The sequence below is a fragment of the Lissotriton helveticus genome, chromosome 6 (genome assembly GCF_964261635.1).
Source record: "Lissotriton helveticus chromosome 6, aLisHel1.1, whole genome shotgun sequence".
In the NCBI taxonomy this organism is placed as follows: Eukaryota; Metazoa; Chordata; class Amphibia; order Caudata; family Salamandridae; genus Lissotriton; species Lissotriton helveticus.
This window is the reverse complement of record NC_136067.1, coordinates 293,116,072-293,132,425: the sequence shown is the minus strand read 5'-3', so window position 1 is coordinate 293,132,425 and position 16,354 is coordinate 293,116,072. Positions and strand designations below refer to the sequence as shown.

Below are 16,354 nucleotides of genomic sequence, written 5' to 3'. Positions count from 1 at the left end.
ATGATGTGCAAAATGTTACCAAGTGCTAATTAATCTATGAAGGAATATGCTACTTACCAGTATGCATCTGTTCTTGGCATGTAGGGCTGCTGACATTCATATCTGTGCATAGATCGCCGCCTAGTGTTGGGTCCGGATGATTGCACATTGTTGTCCTAGAAGAGTCTTCGAAGTATCACGAGATAGGTGGTTCCTCCCTTGGACTACAGTGCGCATGGGCATCCTCTCCATCCTCAGATTGTTTTTCGCCATTGTGGCAGAGATGGAGTATAGTACAGTAAGAGATGTCCATGCAAAGAGTGAATGCTACAGCTGCGACAGGCACAAGGGAGGCGGGTGGGCGATATGAATGTCAGCAGCCCTACGTGCCAAGAACAGATGCATACTGGTAAGTAGCATATTCCGTTCGAGGCATGTGGGCTGCTGAATTCATATCTGTGCATAGAATGTATAGCAGTATCTCTCTTAGCGGTGGCTACCTGTGTCAGCTGTAGCAGTTTGGAAAAGAGTTTTGAGAACAGCCTGTCCTACAGCAGTTTGCTGTTTTGAATGTACATCTACACAATAGTGTTTGGTAAATGTATGTGTGGTTGACCATGTGGCTGCTCTACAGATTTAGTGTAAAGGAATGTTACCTAGGAAAGCCATGGATGCCCCTAGCTTGCGTGTGGAATGCGCCCTAGGGGGAACTGTTAAGGTGCGTTTTGCTTTTAAATAACATATTTGGATGCACTTAACGATCCATCTGGCTATACCTGATTTTGAAATAGGGTTACCTTTGTGTTGTGGTGAGAAAGCAACAAACAACATGCTTTGCCTTCCGAAATGTCTTAGTTCTATCAATATAGTATAGCAGAGCTCTCTTGACATCTAGAGTATGCAAGGCCCTTTCAGCTACGGTCTGTGGGTTTTGAAAGAAAACCGGCAGTTCTATAGTTTGATTTATATGGAAATGGGGTACCACCTTTGGCATGAATTTAGGGTTTGTTCTGAGAACTACTCTATTTGCATGTACTTGAATGAATGGCTCTTGAATAGTTAGGGCTTGCAGCTCGCTAACTCTTCGAAGTGAAGTAATGGCAATAAGGAAAGCCACTTTCCAAGTAAGAAATTGTAGTTCGCATGAGTGTAGTGGTTCAAACGGTGGTCCCATAAGTCTGGTTAAAACAACGTTTAGATTCCAGACTGATGAAGGTGGGCGTCTTGGAGGAATTATGCGTTTAAGTCCTTCCATAAAAGCTTTAATTGCTGGCACCCTAAACAGTGAAAGGTGTTGTCTGTTTTGCAGGTATGCTGCTAACGCAGCTAAATGTATCCTGATGGATGAATAGGCTAAATTGCAACGTTGTAGGTGCAATAGATAGCAAATAATGTTTTGAGTAGAAGCATCAAGTGGGTTAATGTCATTGTTACTACAGTAAATGACAAAACGTTTCCACTTTGCTGCATAACATGCTCTGGCAGTGGGTTTTCTTGCCTCTTTGATAATATTCATGCAGTCTGGGGGCAAGTTTAGGTACCCAAACTCTAGGACTTCAGGAGCCAGATCGCCAGGTTTAGCTGTTGCGGGTCTGGGTGTTGGATTTCTCCATGGCTCTGAGTTAGAAGATTGGGTGTGAGGCGCAGTCTTTGATGAGGCACCACTGACAGTTCTAGGAACGTTGTGCACCACGGTTGCCTTGCCCATGTGGGAGCAACTAGGATTAGCGTCAGAGAATGTTGGCGCATTTTGCGTGCCACCAGCGGTATTAATGGAGCTGGGGGAAATGCGTACGCAAATTTGCCTGACCAGTTCATCCATATCGCATTGCCCTGCGACTGCGGGAACCTGGCGGCAAAGTACTGGCATTTTGCGTTTTCGCTTGTGGCAAACAGATCTATTTCCGGTTGTCCCCACTTCCGGAAGAATGGTTGGAGCACTCTGGGGTGAATTTCCCATTCGTGCATCTGTTGGCTGTGCCTGCTGAGCAGGTCGGCTACTTGATTGTCCTTGCCTGGGAGGTGTTCTGCCATGAGAAACATATTCCTCTGAATGGCCCATTTCCACATTGCTTGAGCTAGGTGTGACAGCTGTGGTGAGTGCGTTCCTCCCTGTTTTTGAATGTAGTACATAGCTGTCATGTTGTCCGTCCGGATCAACACAGCTTTGTTGCATACGTGTGTCTTGAAAGCTTTTAGGGCTAGAAAGATCGCCGTCAATTCCAGAAGATTGATGTGCATTTTCTTTTGCTGAACGGTCCAGAGTCCCTGTACTGTGTAGTGTAGGACATGGGCTCCCCATCCTAATAGGGATGAGTCTGCTGTTAACACTATTTGTGGGATAGGCTCCTGGAACAGTCGTCCTTTGCAAAGGTTTTGTGGACTCCACCAATGCAGAGAGTTGTATGCTCGACTGGTCACCAACACTAGGTCCTTTAATTGCCCGTGAGCCTGGTTCCACTGTCTTGCTAGGCACTCTTGTAGCGGACGCATATGTAGTCTGGCATGAGGGACTATGAATATGCACGAGGCCATCATGCCTATCAGTTGCATAAACACTCGAGCTGGTAGTGAGTGTTGGGGTCTGAATTTTTGGATCAATGTTTGCATTCCCTTGATCCGTGCAGCGTTGGGATATGCTTTTGCTGCCAGTGTATCTATTGTTGCTCCCAGGTACTGTTGGACGTGGGAGGGTTGCAGATGTGATTTTGGGTAGTTTAGTGAGAATCCTAAACTGTGCAGGAGATGTATGGTCTTTGACATGTGTTTGGCACATTGCTGGGCTGATGGCGCGTGTATTAGCCAATCGTCCAGATAAGGGTACACGTGGATGTGTTGCCTTCTGAGATGTGCCGCCACTGTCGCCAGACATTTGGTGAACACTCTTGGAGCTGTTGTGACACCAAATGGCAGGACTTTGAACTGGTAGTGCTGTCTCTTAAAGGTGAACCTCAGATACTTTCTGTGAGCAGGGTGTATTGGTATATGAAAGTATGCGTCTTTGAGGTCTAGAGTTGCTAGGAAGTCTCCCTGGCGAAGCAATGTAAGACTTGCTGGAGAGTGAGCATATGGAAATGCTCCGACAAAATGTACAGGTTGAGGGGCCTGAGGTCCAAAATTGGTCTGAGCGACCCGTCCTACTTTGGAATAAGGAAGTATAGGGAGTATACTCCTGTTCCTTGATGTTGTAGTGGGACTGGTTCTATGGCCCCCTTTTGCAGCATACTGATGACCTCTTGCTGTAGTAGCGTTATATGTTCCTGTGATATTGGACGGTGCACTGGTGGTATGTTGGGTGGTGTTGAGGTGAGTTTGAGGCAATAGCCATGTTGGATAATTTGCCTGACCCACTTGTCTGTAGTGATATTTAACCAGACTGGCAGAAACTGTTGTATTCTTCCCCCGACCGGTGTTGTATGGTCTGGGGGTAGTGCCAAGAAGTCACTGTTTGGTGTTAGTGGAGGATCTATTTGCATTGCCTCCACGACCTGTTCCTTTTGTATTATTTCCTCTGTATCCACCTCTGTTGGTGTTTTTATTGTATGTGGATTGTGTGTTACTCTTATAAGTTGAGGATTGCTGTGATGTACGACTTCGCGCTTCTCCTCTATAATTGGAGTGTCGAAAGGAGCCCCGGTGTTGTTGGGACTGGAGAGCTCTTATAGACTTCGCTGCTTCCGCATCCTTTCATTTTGTCCAGAATTGAATCAACTGCTGGACCAAACAAAAAGTCTGGGTTGATGGGCTGATTAAGAATTGTGGATTGAACTTCATTCTTAAAGCCTGATATGCGAAGCCATGCGTGGCGCCTGAGCAGCACGCTTGAATTGATAGATCTGGCAGCTGTGTCTGCCGCGTCTAGGGCACATTTAATTGACGCATTAGTGATGAGCTTTCCCTCTTGTATAATTTCATCTGCTTGCTGTTTGTAAGGATCAGGTAAGTGTTGGAGAATCTCTTCTAGACTGTCGTAGTGCGCCCTGTCATACCTGGCTACTAAGGCCTGTGTATTGGCTATTCTCCACAAGTTTGCTGCTTGAGCTGCCACTCTTTTGCCTGATGCCTCAAAGATTTTTGACTCCTTGTCTGGAGGAGCAGCCTCCCCAGTAGTCTGGGAATTTGCACGCTTACGTGCGTTAGATACCACTAGGGAGTCTAGGGGTAGTTGCCCCCTGATGTATGTAGGGTCAATTGGTGCGGCTCTATATTTCTTTTCAATTCTTGGGTTTATGACCCGTGCCCTAGCAGTGTCCTTAAAAATGTCACCTGCGTGCTTTAAGACGCCCTTCAACATGGGGAGTGTTTTAACATGTCTTTCAGATGTTGTTAGTGTATCAAAGAGGAAGTCTTCTTCAATGGCATCAGAGTGCATATCTACATTATGGTAGGTTGCTGCTCTATCTAGTAGTGAATTAAATACTACTGTATCCTCTGTGGGTGATGGCCTAGTTGGGTATACTGCAGGGTCTGTAATGGGCAGAGTGCCTTCAGTGTCTGGTTCTCCTCCCCCACCCCATGGCTGTGAGTTGAGGTCCTCATTTGGGTTTTGTGGATAACCAAACCCCACATCTACGTCCTGATCTCCCTCTGGGTTGTAGTCAGAGCGTGCAGGTGATGTTTGGGCATATGGAGTAGCAGGCATAGCTGGAGTGATAGGTTCAAAGAGAATAGGAGAGGTAGCACAGTCCCTTTTCTTCTTTAGTGGAAGTCCAGAAAAGTCTTCAGTTGGCAGAGGTCTTTTCTTTTTTTGTATAAAGAGTCACTTTACCAGTGTTTGGGTCGATATACAATTTTGACTGGTCTTCTGTGGAGGGATCTGGATGAATAATCTTTTCCTCTACAGTTTTTGGCCTTGGCGCTGTTGCCTTTGCTTTAACCTTTTTTGGGTCGGTGCCTGTTTTGGGTTCGACCGCTTTTGGTGGTTGGACCGGTTTTTGGTGTTTTTCGACAACTTTTGTCGGTTCGACATCTTTGGCTTACTTTACCACCTTTTTCGGACCGAGCGGTTTTGTCGGTTCGATAGTGTTCTTAGGTGTTTTCGGAGCCTGCGGTTTTGGCTCGATGGCCTTTTTCGGTTCGATGGGCCTCGGCTCGACCGATTTTCTTTGGTCCACCTTTGGTTTCGGTTTGACGGTACTTTTGGGCGTAGGCCTTGTTGTTTCGTCGACCGCTTTTTTCCCTTTGTCGATACTTGAGGCTGGTTTGCTCGAGTCGACGTGCTTATTCTTAGGGGTCGATTCGACGTGCTTTTGTTTGGGTGTCGATTCGACGTGTTTTGGCCTCGAGGTTGACTCGACGGCTTTCGACTTGGAGCACGACTCGACAGCTTTGGTCTTCGATGTCGACTCGACTGTTTTTGGCTTCGAAGGTTGTAATGGGACTGTGGCCTTCGGGTCGACGCCCTTCGGCTTAATGACCTTCGGCTCGACGACGTTCGGTCCGAAGACGGTATGGACGACGAGTTTCGGTTTCGATGGAACCGGTGTCGTATGTCGTGTCTCAGAAGGCTCTTTCTGGATGTTCTTAGCCGGGCGGTATGGCGGGGCTGTAGAACGAGGATGTTGATCTTGGCTAAGGCCTGATGGCAATGCCTCGACCGGAGTCTCTGATAGAGGTGTAGTGTCTATATGGGGCGGGGTACTCACGGTTCGCCCCTGGTCGTCATCGGAGTCGTCTTCAACCGCTACGATGTCCTAATCATATTCCTCGAGATCGACAATTAGTTCCTCCTCTTCGAGGTAATATTCGGAGTCATGCTCCGAGTATTGGTCTTCGTCGTGATCTGAGTATTCGGCGCTGGCTAGATCTTCCTCATCGTCGAAGATATTATCGGGCTCTGGCGCCGACCTCTGCATTTCTTGCCTCGCCGCCCGTCGATTCCGGATCGTCTTTTTTGACCGGAACTGGGCACAGGCTAGGCAACTATCTTCATTGTGATCTGGAGATAGGCATTTGTTGCACACTGGATGTTTAACTGTGTGCGGGAACTTGGAGTTGCACTGCGGGCAGAACTTGAATGGACTTCGTTCCATCGACGGTCGGTCCACGTGGTGTAGAGAAGGCCTCATGGCCCGATTTGACGACCGGAGTGCAACAGATGTTGAAAAAGTATATCGGTACCGAGCGCTGAACAATATCGACGGATCCGAAGGCCTTTTGGCCTTTAGAAAGAGTTTTCTTGATTCCGAACTTGGTGTAGGAAAGTACATCCGAACCCAATGGCGGAAAAAAACAATCTGAGGATGGAGAGGATGCCCATGCGCACTGTAGTCCAAGGGAGGAGCCACCTATCTCGTGATATTTCGAAGACTCTTCCAGGACAACAATGTGCAATCATCCGGACCCAACACTAGGCGGCGATCTATGCACAGATATGAATTCAGCAGTCCACATGCCTCGAACACCTTGTTTCTGCCACCCACTACTTGAATCTAATACCTTAAAACAAGGAACAGAATATGCTGTAGAAACTCTCAGCAACATGACGTAAGCCATGAAGTTCCCCAGTCTTTAAAAAGGATTAGCAGCAACTTAAACTATCACAAAAATGGGGTGCGTGTGTCAGGGTACAGGGCCCCTAAGGGTAGCACAATAAGAGTTGCAGCCCTTCGGGGTCTTCTCTGGTCACAGTGCCCTGGGTACCTAGGGTACCATTTACCAAGGGCTGACCTGTGGCCAGAGATGCCAATTGGGTTTAGGTTTCAACCCAGTTTTAGAGAAGGAACACAGGCCCTGGGTACCTGGATGGCAGGAACCCAGGCCACACTCAGTCAAAGTACATCAGCCATTCAGCAAAAAAGTGGTGGTATACCATACAAGAAAGATGACACTTTCTCACACTGAGCCATGCAAGTAACCGACCCGCCTTGACTCCGGCATCGTAGAGGCGCCGGTACATGGCTTGGATCGCATTTTGCGCATCTCTCTGAGCAAGGGCCAAATAATCCAGGCGGAGAACTCGCATCCTTCGTGTCAGGATCGTGGCTGTTTAGGGCTTGTGTCTCTAGTTGGAGAAGTTTTCAATACATTTTTGCTATCTTTTCTATTTCTCTACCTTTTTTGTGGGCTATCATGTTCTGGGCTCTGTCCCTCAAGACTGTTTTATATGCCTCCCAAAGTGTTATGGCAGAGTCTGCGGATCCCACGTTTTCTTTAAAATAAAGTTCTGTTTCTATCTTAATTTCTTGGACAACCTTAGAGTCTTTAAGTTCCCAGGCATTGAGTTTGCAGCCATTGCCGGTATGCTGTCGGCTGTTACCCACTGTGAGCCAGAGGGGTGAGTGATCCGAGAGGCCCCTCGACAAATATTCTGCCTTTTGGATATCTGCCACCTCTCCGGCCGGGGCAAATATATAGTCTATTCTGGAGAAGACTTTGTGGGCGCCTGAATAAAAGGAATATGCCATGGTGTGCGGATGGTGTCTTCGCCGCATGTCGGTTAATGCTAATGTGTCCGTAAAGCGCTTGAGTTGTGTGTCTTTGGGGCAGCTTGTAATTACTGTGGCGTAATCTATCCCAAAGGGTCCATGACACCATTAAAATCTTCCCCCTATTAGGAGAGTGCTGGAACCCGCCAGGAGGACGTCTGTGAGCTTTCCCAGTGTCTGTTTCTGCAATCTCGGGGGTGCGTAGAGACTTATCCGGGTAATGTCCTTCCTATTCCATATACCCTTTACCGCCACATATGTCCCGCTGGGGTCTACCTATGTTCGTTCAATTCTAAAAGGTTTTCTGACAAGGGTTGCGACCCCTCTCGCACTGGAGAAGCCTGCATGTGCTAGCATCTTATATGCCCCTCTACCCAGGAATCCGCATTGTGTACCCTTCAGGTGTGTTTCCTACTGTAATATTACCTTGGGCTTCGGTCTTTTAATGTATACCTATACGAGGCCTCTTTTCACTTTGTTTCCCAACCCATTCACATTCCAGGCAGGACTGGCAGGACTGAGTATGCATTGTTATTGTGCACTGACATATCATATCTGTGAATGTCGGGTAACGATGTTTAAGGTGGGGGAGGAGCCAAGCTTTCGACCAAAATGGCCGCTTAGGCTCCCCGCTCCGTAGACCTTATCCTGCCACAAGATCCTGTTACTTATCCTGCTCCTATGCAACACCCTCGTACAGATGAATCATAACAACGCCTGAACGAGTGATCCCGAGCGATCCACCAGCTTCTAGGACGGAGAAACGTCGCCTTGAAGTTTGCGGCCTACATCAGCATTTGAGCCGGGGCCTCGAGTATGGGAGCAGCCGGCCACTAGTTGAACATCATCGGCCATAAATGTCCGGGAGGGACCGGTCAACTGACATGGAGGTGGAGTTTTGCCCAATTCCAGCGGCAAACAACCGCATTGATTAGTGGCGCAAGTGGAGCGATAAAATAGCACAGCGGAGAATATTTGGATCGCCCCAATTCACGCAGCCCGGAGTATGTACGATTTGGACATTATTTGGGACTCGGCCCGTTGGATACAGGCGCAATCCTGAACACTACCCTGAAATCTCCCAACAAATCGATGGGTTAACATCTGGACTGTGACTTTACAGCAAAGCGGGGCCTATATTTATAGACACGGGGCTCAAGCCGCGATCGAGAAGAACGAAATGGCGCCCGAGTTTGAACTAATCACAAATCAGACTCGCTCCTCCAAAGTGACCGAGAAAGATCGAACACACCACTTGGGTCGATATATCCTGTCCAAGGATGGTAAGAATGTCAAGGATAGAGGAGAAGAATTAGCGCTGGCCTGGCCTGGACTGGACCGACGATTGAAGCGGTCATGGCGGCTATCGGAAACTTACACTCTTCCCTGGGCCAGAGAGCCCGAGCCTTGGAAAATAAATTGGTCGCTATAACTTCTGAACTAGGGCTAATGAGAAAGACTATTACCCCACCGATCGACAAACCGAGAGCCAGGAAGCCCACAGTAGCCAAACCGACCAACGACGTACACCCCAGAAAACTCGCGATTCGGGAGTGTCTAGACTACACATCTACTACTTTCCGACCACTGAAGGTCCTGGATGAAGCCTGGCACTCAATAGCAGCTCTGGTGGTGGAGAATCTGCGTGGCGCTAGTCTACTGACTGATCTGACTGAAACGCAAGGGTGGTTCGACTGTATGGCCCTTTCCACCTTCCCGGACTCTAAGCAACTGGTCTGGAAACATTGCCGGGGGTTCTTGTCGGTACGGACGGAACTCAGAGACAGTGTGATGGAATATGCCCAGTTGTTCCCGGCTTGCTTCCGTGTGCAGCTAGACGATTATCTTTGGCCCTTCTACTCTCTTGAGATGGCGGCAGTCCGGCTAGGAAATGTCCGTGCCCCTGATCGAGCGGGCCAAGGCTGAGAACAACTTACTGTTTGGAGACATTTATTGGCTTGGTGGATGTGTGGGACTCACTTACAAAACATTGGTAATGGGGGCGAACTTGGCGAAAAACTATTCCCCAACTCTGTCTGTTTGAGTAATATTTAGTTATTCTGTAAATAAAGGGGAGGCTCAAATGTGGCGGAGGGGGGGAGAGGTCGGGAGCCTGAACGAAGGTCCTCCTCCGATAACTACTTTTAGTTAACTTAGTTTAGATGGGGCGACAGGCACACTGCTAGTTGCGATCGGCGTAAGCTATATGCAGGGGTGCAGGGTGGGGAGTTGTGCTTGCTGCGCTGTTTATTTTTCTTTTGGTTTTCTTTCCTTTTCTTGGTCTTCCAAGTACGAATATCCGTCATTTATCCTGTTTATATTGCAGTATCGGGTGGCAGTACAAGCTCTACGATTCTGACTCATTTATGGTAGATGTCGATGTCCATAATTTATCCTGCATATGACTTCAATATCGAGGGGGCTACACAAGCTTAGATATCCTGATTCAGTAGGTGGGCGAGACCTGAGTGCTGCACGCTGAGGGTATACAGTAAATGTCATTTGTTCTTGTATTTTTTTGACTAACTATAGGCGTTGAGTCTCAGTGTCCTGCTTGATGTCCCGCTAATATCCTGATTTTACAATTGTTCGATTTAACGTCCATCATTGACTGTATTGCACTTGATACGCCTTTTTGTTCTTTGTTTTTCTATAAATAATAAAAAGATTTATAAAAAAAAACCAATGTTTAAGGTGCTTCTCATACCTCCTGGACTCCTACTGTGTTGCTTGGAATGGATGCTGCCTGATCTAAACTCTAACTTAACTTTCTGAATCCCCATAACCCAACTCCCTACCCTCCCAATCCCCCACCGCACACACGACTACCCATATGGGTCAACGTGACCAACTGTATAGTGGATGGATTAGAGAGATCTGTTGCTCACCCACAGAGAATCCCCGGGTGTGTCCCTATTCCATCTCCCTGGTTAACTACTGTATTTTAACCAAACCGGATGACGGCTGAGCCGTATTCCCCATCTCTGTCTCTCTGTCTGGAGCCTCAACTTGGAGAAAAGGAGGGGGAGACACCATGCTAAGGAGAAACAACACAACAAATCTAACTAAAATATGAACAAAGACAAAAAAAAGAGAGAAAAACAAATGCACACAAACGGGTGGAGAGGAGAAGTACTCCTCGCCAGCTTACTGTCCCTTTGGCCCTCGGACGGCCCAATATTGTTCATCAATCTTCATTCTCACTTTGCAGAGTCTGAGGTGCTAATTCATTCTCCATTCTGTCTGAGTTAGGATCCTTGAAGAGGTTAATGTCCTGTAACAGTGGACGATCGCAGTCTGAATCTGATGAGATTTCTTGTTCTGTATATTCCGGGGAGTGTTGCTGTGTTGTCCCAGTTTTGTGAGTCCTCCTCCTTGCCTTGTCTCTCGAGCAGATGCCTTTTGAGTCTGAAGCCTGGGTACTGTGTTGGTAGTTTTCATACTGCGGTACGGTGTTGCCCTAGCAGAGTCCCCTGAGCGGCCAGTATTAATCTTCAGTTTTAGCCTCAGTGATCAAGGTCTGCGCCTGTTGGGGGCCCTCTACTGGAGGGTGCATTTTGTTCCCTGTTACTATTTTGAGGGGAGGGAAGGAGAGGATCCTCTATCCATTGCCATGCTTCCTCTGGAGTTTGGAAGAAAAGCGTTCTGGACTGGTATATCACTTTTAATTTGTCCAGAAAGAGTAGCATGGATTGGAACTGAAGGTTCCGCAACTTTTCTTTCACCGAATCAAAGGTCTTGCGTTATTTTTGCACCTCTGTGGAATAGTCTGGGAACACCATTATTTTTCTATTCTCGATTCGGAATTCTCCAGTTTGCCTCATTTCTCTTAGGATATGGTCCCGGTCCTGATAATTTAATAAAAAAACACGCAATCAGAGGCCTTGGTGGTGCTCCGGTTGGGGATTTTGCCCCTGGTATTCTGTGGGCCCTCTCGATCACAAAAAAGGAGAAATTGCGCGTTTGGGAGAGAGTTGGTTAGCCATTTGCGCAGGAAGGCGCATGCATCTGAGCCTTCTATTGCTTCAGGATAGCTGATAAAGTGTAGGCTATTTTTACGGGCTCGTTATTCTGTGTCAACGACCCTCCAGGCCCCCTCCTTCAAAGCTGTGGTCAAAGCTGTGACCCTTTTCTGAGGGTATGCGAAGTGTCCTCCACTTCTGATATTCGTTGTTCGTCTTGCATGCTTTATTTGGAGACGTTGCAGAGATCTTGGCGCAGCAGAATGACATTAATTCAAATTTCATCGATCTTACCTTCCGGCACTTCTCTGGAGGATTGAATTGCTTGGAGCAGTACATTGTTTTCTGGTATGTCAGTTGCGGCCTCGGCTTTTCCCCCAGGGGGCATTCAGAATCTTAGTGAATTTGTCCATTCTTTTAGGAAGCTTGCTCTGTATATACTATACCAAATTGAGGTGTAGTGTGCACAGAGTCCAGTGGATCCTCAAAGGTAGGCAGAGGTAAAGTTAGATAGCACCTCACTCTCTGTTTGTGGTAGTGTGGTCAAGCACAGTTCAGAGGCACCAGTCAGCACAATGAACTGCTTGGCATAATCTGGAGCTTTGAGAATGGTGCTGAGCCCATAGACTCTTTCAGGGTGTCAAAAGTATTTTGGCAACTAACTGTCAAGTTTGCCTTTTTGGGCATTTTCTTGTAGGTGAATTCTGTGAGGGGAGCCACAATGGACCCACATCTCTTCACAAAACTCCTGTTGTACCCAATCAAGCCAAGGAATGCCCGGACTTGGGTCTGGGTTGTTGGAGCTGCCCAGTCCATGATGGCCTGGATCTTGGGCTGTAAGGTGGCTCAAGTTTACCACAGTTCCCTGCCCTATCTGGCATTTGGATACCTTGGTAGTTAGGCCTGCAGTTTGCAGGGCATTTAAAACCTTCCCAGTGTGGATCAGATGATCCTGCCAGGTGTAGCTAAAGACAGCAATATCAACTAGATAAGCTGCACTAAAGGACTCCAATCCAGCAAGGACTTGGTTCACCAACCTCTGGAAGGTGGCAGGGTGATTCTTTAAACCAAAGGGCATAACAGTAAACTGATAATGCCCATCAGGTGTGGAGAATGCGGTCTTTTCTTTTGCTCCTGGGACCATGTCAATTTGCCAGTACCCTGCAGTTAAGTCAAAGGTACTTAGAAATTTGAATGTACCCAATTTGTCTATCAACTCATCTGCTCTTGGGATAGGGTGAGCATCTGTCTTGGTGACAGAGTTGAGCCCTCTATAGTCCACACACAATGTCATTTCTCTTTTTCCAGCCGGTGGATAAGGTTTGGGGACTAGAACCACTGGGCTGGCCCAGGGGCTCTCAGAGGGTTCAATAACCCATAACTCCAGCATCTTGCGGACTTCAGCTCTGATGCTTTCTTTGACTTGATCAGACTGTCGATAGATTTTGTTTTTGACAGGTGATTTGTCACCAGTGTCCACATCATGGGTACACCAGTTTGTCTGACCAGGGGTCAAGGAAAAGAGCTTAGCATACTGCAGCAAGACTTGCTTGCAATCAGTCTGCTGTTGGGCAGAGAGGGTGTCTGAGAAGACAACTCCATCCACTGACCCATCTTTTGGGCTGAATGAGAGGAGGTTAGGGAGAGGTTCACTCTCGGTCTCCTGATCCTCATCAGTCACCATCAGCATGGTGATGTCAGCCCTGTCATTGTAGAGCTTCAGGCGGTTCACATGGATAACCCTTTTGGGTGTCCTGCTTGTGCCCAGGTCAACTAAGTAGGTGACCTCACTCTTTTTTTCTAGGATAGGGTAAGGGCCACTCCATCTGTCCTTGAGAGCATTTGGTGCCAATGGCTCCAACACTCATACCTTTTGCCCAGGTTGAGATTCAACAAGTGCAGCCTCTTGGTCGTACCAGTGCTTCTGAACCTCCTGGCAGGCCTCAAGATTTTTGGATGCCTTTTCCATATACTCACCCATTCTGGACCTTAGGCCAAGCACATAGTCCACAATATCTTGTTTGGGTTCTTGGAGAGGCTTCTCCCAACACTATTTTACAAGAGAGAGTGGTCGCCTCACAGGATGGCCAAACAGAAATTCAAAGGGGGAACCCCTACTCCCTTCTGTGGCACTTCTCAGTAAGCAAAAAGCAGGCATGGTAAGAGGAAATCCCATTTCCTTTTGAGTTTTTCAGGGAGCCACATAACCATGTCTTTTAATGTCTTGTTGAATCTCTCAACAAGGACATAGGTGTGTGGGTGATAGGGTGTAGTAAACTTGTACTGCACTCCACACTCTTTCCACGTGCGTTTGAGGTAAGCAGGCATGAAGTTGGAACCTCTCTCTGAAACCCCCTCCTTAGGAAACCCTACTCTGGTGATGACACCAATGAGGGCCTTGGCTACAGCAGGAGCTGTAATAGGCCCAAGGGGAATTGCTTTAGGGTACCTAGTGGCACTACCGCTAGAATGAATTTGTACCCTGATGCTGTGGGAGGTTCAAGTGGACCCACTATGTCCACATTTACCATTTCAAAGGAAACCCCCACCACAGGCAGAGGTATCAGGGGGCTTTGAGGGGCCACCTGTCTTGCCACTGACCTGACAGGTGACACAAGAGCTGACAAACTCCTTTACTTATTAGAGCATATGGGGTCAGTAAAAGTGGCTAACTAGCCTTTCCCAAGTCTTGGTTTGACCCAGATGTCCAGCTAAGGGAATGTCATGAGCTAAAGTTAGGAGTAACTCCCTGTACTTCTGAGGCACTACCACTCTCCTAGTGGCTCCAAGTTTGGGGTCTCTGGCCTCAGTGTACAGTAATCCCTCTTCCCAATAAGTTCTCTGGGTACCGCTGACATCTCGCTTTTCCTGTGCAGCATCTAGCTGCCTCAGGCTTTCAAGAGTTGGACAAGCCTGCGGTCAAGGTACAGCTCTTCCCCCAGGGCCTAAGAGTTCAACCTGGTAAGGGTCAAGCTCCATGGGCTCAGTTCTCTCTGGGGTGTCCAAGTCCTGTCCCTGAGGAAAGGGGTCCTGAACCTTTTGCTGTACAGAAGCTGGTTCCCCAGTCTTCTTACCTTTTCCCTTGGAAGGTTGGGCCATACTTTCAGGCTCCAACACTTATTTTTCACCCTGCCTCTTGCTCTGTGGTCTTGTTTGTACACGCACCAATTCAGGGATGTCCAGCATTGCTGCACGGATATTAAGTTCAACCTCACCCCATGCTGAGGTTTCCAGGTCATTGCCAAGCAGACATGCAGCTGGTAGCTTTGGAGAGACCACTACCTCTTTTAGGCCAGTCGCCCCCCCCCCCCACCCCAGTCTAATGTCACCATAGCCATTGCATGGTTAGTGGTAACAGTGCCAGCATTGTTGACTGGGTATACGTTCTCCCATTCAAGTATTGCTCAAGGGAAACCAGTGTGTCTCTCATCGTAGTGAAGAAGTGGAGAAGTGTGGCTCACTGGTTAGAGGAGGCAGACCCTGAAGCAGAGGTCAGACCCGGGACCAGGGTTCAATTCCCGACGCTGCAGGGTCTTGAGCCCAAAATGTCCACAAACTCGACAATTCTTGCTTCGGTGCCTACTCGAATCACGGGTTCACACTCTGCAACTCTGGGCAATAGCTTGCTTAATCTCCACTACGGCCCCCCCCCCCCCCGCGGCGGGATGCCTGGCTTTCACCTTGGGGATGCCCAGTAGGGGTTATCTCACAGGGAAAAAGCCAGGTCGGGTTCCCAAAGCAAGCGCCTTGAGACCTTGCGGTGATAAGGCGCTATATAAGAACATTTGACATGACAGTGACACTGGCACATGTATTCCTCAGAGCTTCTATCCTAGTTCCATTGAGCCAAGGGTATTGTAAGTACTTTTTTAAGCTGGGTGGCCACACAGCTACAGTGGCAAACTCAACTTCCCCTTCTGAAACTAGAACTGCTTCAGTGTGCAACACGATTTGCTCTTGGTACACTGTTGATCCCATCTGGAGACTTGATCCCATCTGGAGACTTGCTACCCCAGGAGTAGCTGTGGTAGGACTAGGGGCCTTCTTGTTTGGGCCAGTTGCATCTCTAGTTAAGTGTCCCAACTTTCTACAGTTGTTACACCAGGCCTTTAAAGGATCAACGTTCTTCCCCCTATACTTGTTAGCAGATTGGGAAGAGCTTTGGGACACACCCCCCTGTGTAGGTTTTTGGGGCCCTTTAGAAGACTCAGGCATTTTATCTAAGGGATTCCCTCCACCTTTCCCCTGGGAAGGTTTTGGTACCACTTTTTTTTGGTCACCCCCAGTGGTTGTTTTTGTCACCCTTGTCTTGACCCAGTGGTCTGCCTTCTTTCCCAATTCTTGGGGAGAAATTAGACCTAGGTCTACCAAATGCTGATGTAACTTTTCATTAGTGCAAATACTTAAAATATGTTCTTTCATAAACAGATTGTAAAGTCCAATGAAATCATTCACATTGTATCCAGTTAACCAAACATCTAGTGTTTTAACAGAGTAGTCTACAAAGTCAATCCAGGATTGGTTTTAGGACTTGTGAGCCCCCCTGAATCTAATTCTGTATTCCTCAGTTTTGAGTCCAAATCCCTCAATCAGAATTCTCTTCATGAGGTCTTAAGACCCAGCATCTGCCCCAGAAGGGGTCAGGAGACTGCCTCTGCAGTTACCAGAGAACAGTTCACAAAGACGTGCCCCCCAGTGTGACTTCTTCACCTTTCTCATTTCAGAAGCCCTCTCAAAGGCTGTAAACCATTTCTCTTCATATTCAGGGACAATCTCTTCGGGGAATTTAGGATCATAAGATTGCTCTTTTTCCTTATTTAGTAAACTGCTGCCCTCATTGATAGGTAGTAGACTCCTCTCTGCTCTCTATCTCTTTCTAGAGCCAGCAACCTGGTCTCTAGATCCAGTCTTTTGGTCAGCCTTACTAAAAGGCTCTCCTCCTTGAGGCTATCCTCAATGTCCTCCCCGATACCTGATCCACCCATG

The 16,354-nt window shown here is 47.8% G+C and overlaps 1 protein-coding gene across 3 annotated transcripts in view; it reads right to left on the bottom strand.

Annotated features, from left to right (window-relative positions):
- PUM2 (pumilio RNA binding family member 2) overlaps window positions 1–16,354 on the bottom strand; it is an 893,995-nt gene that overhangs the window by 276,253 nt on the left and 601,388 nt on the right. The window lies entirely within an intron of this gene.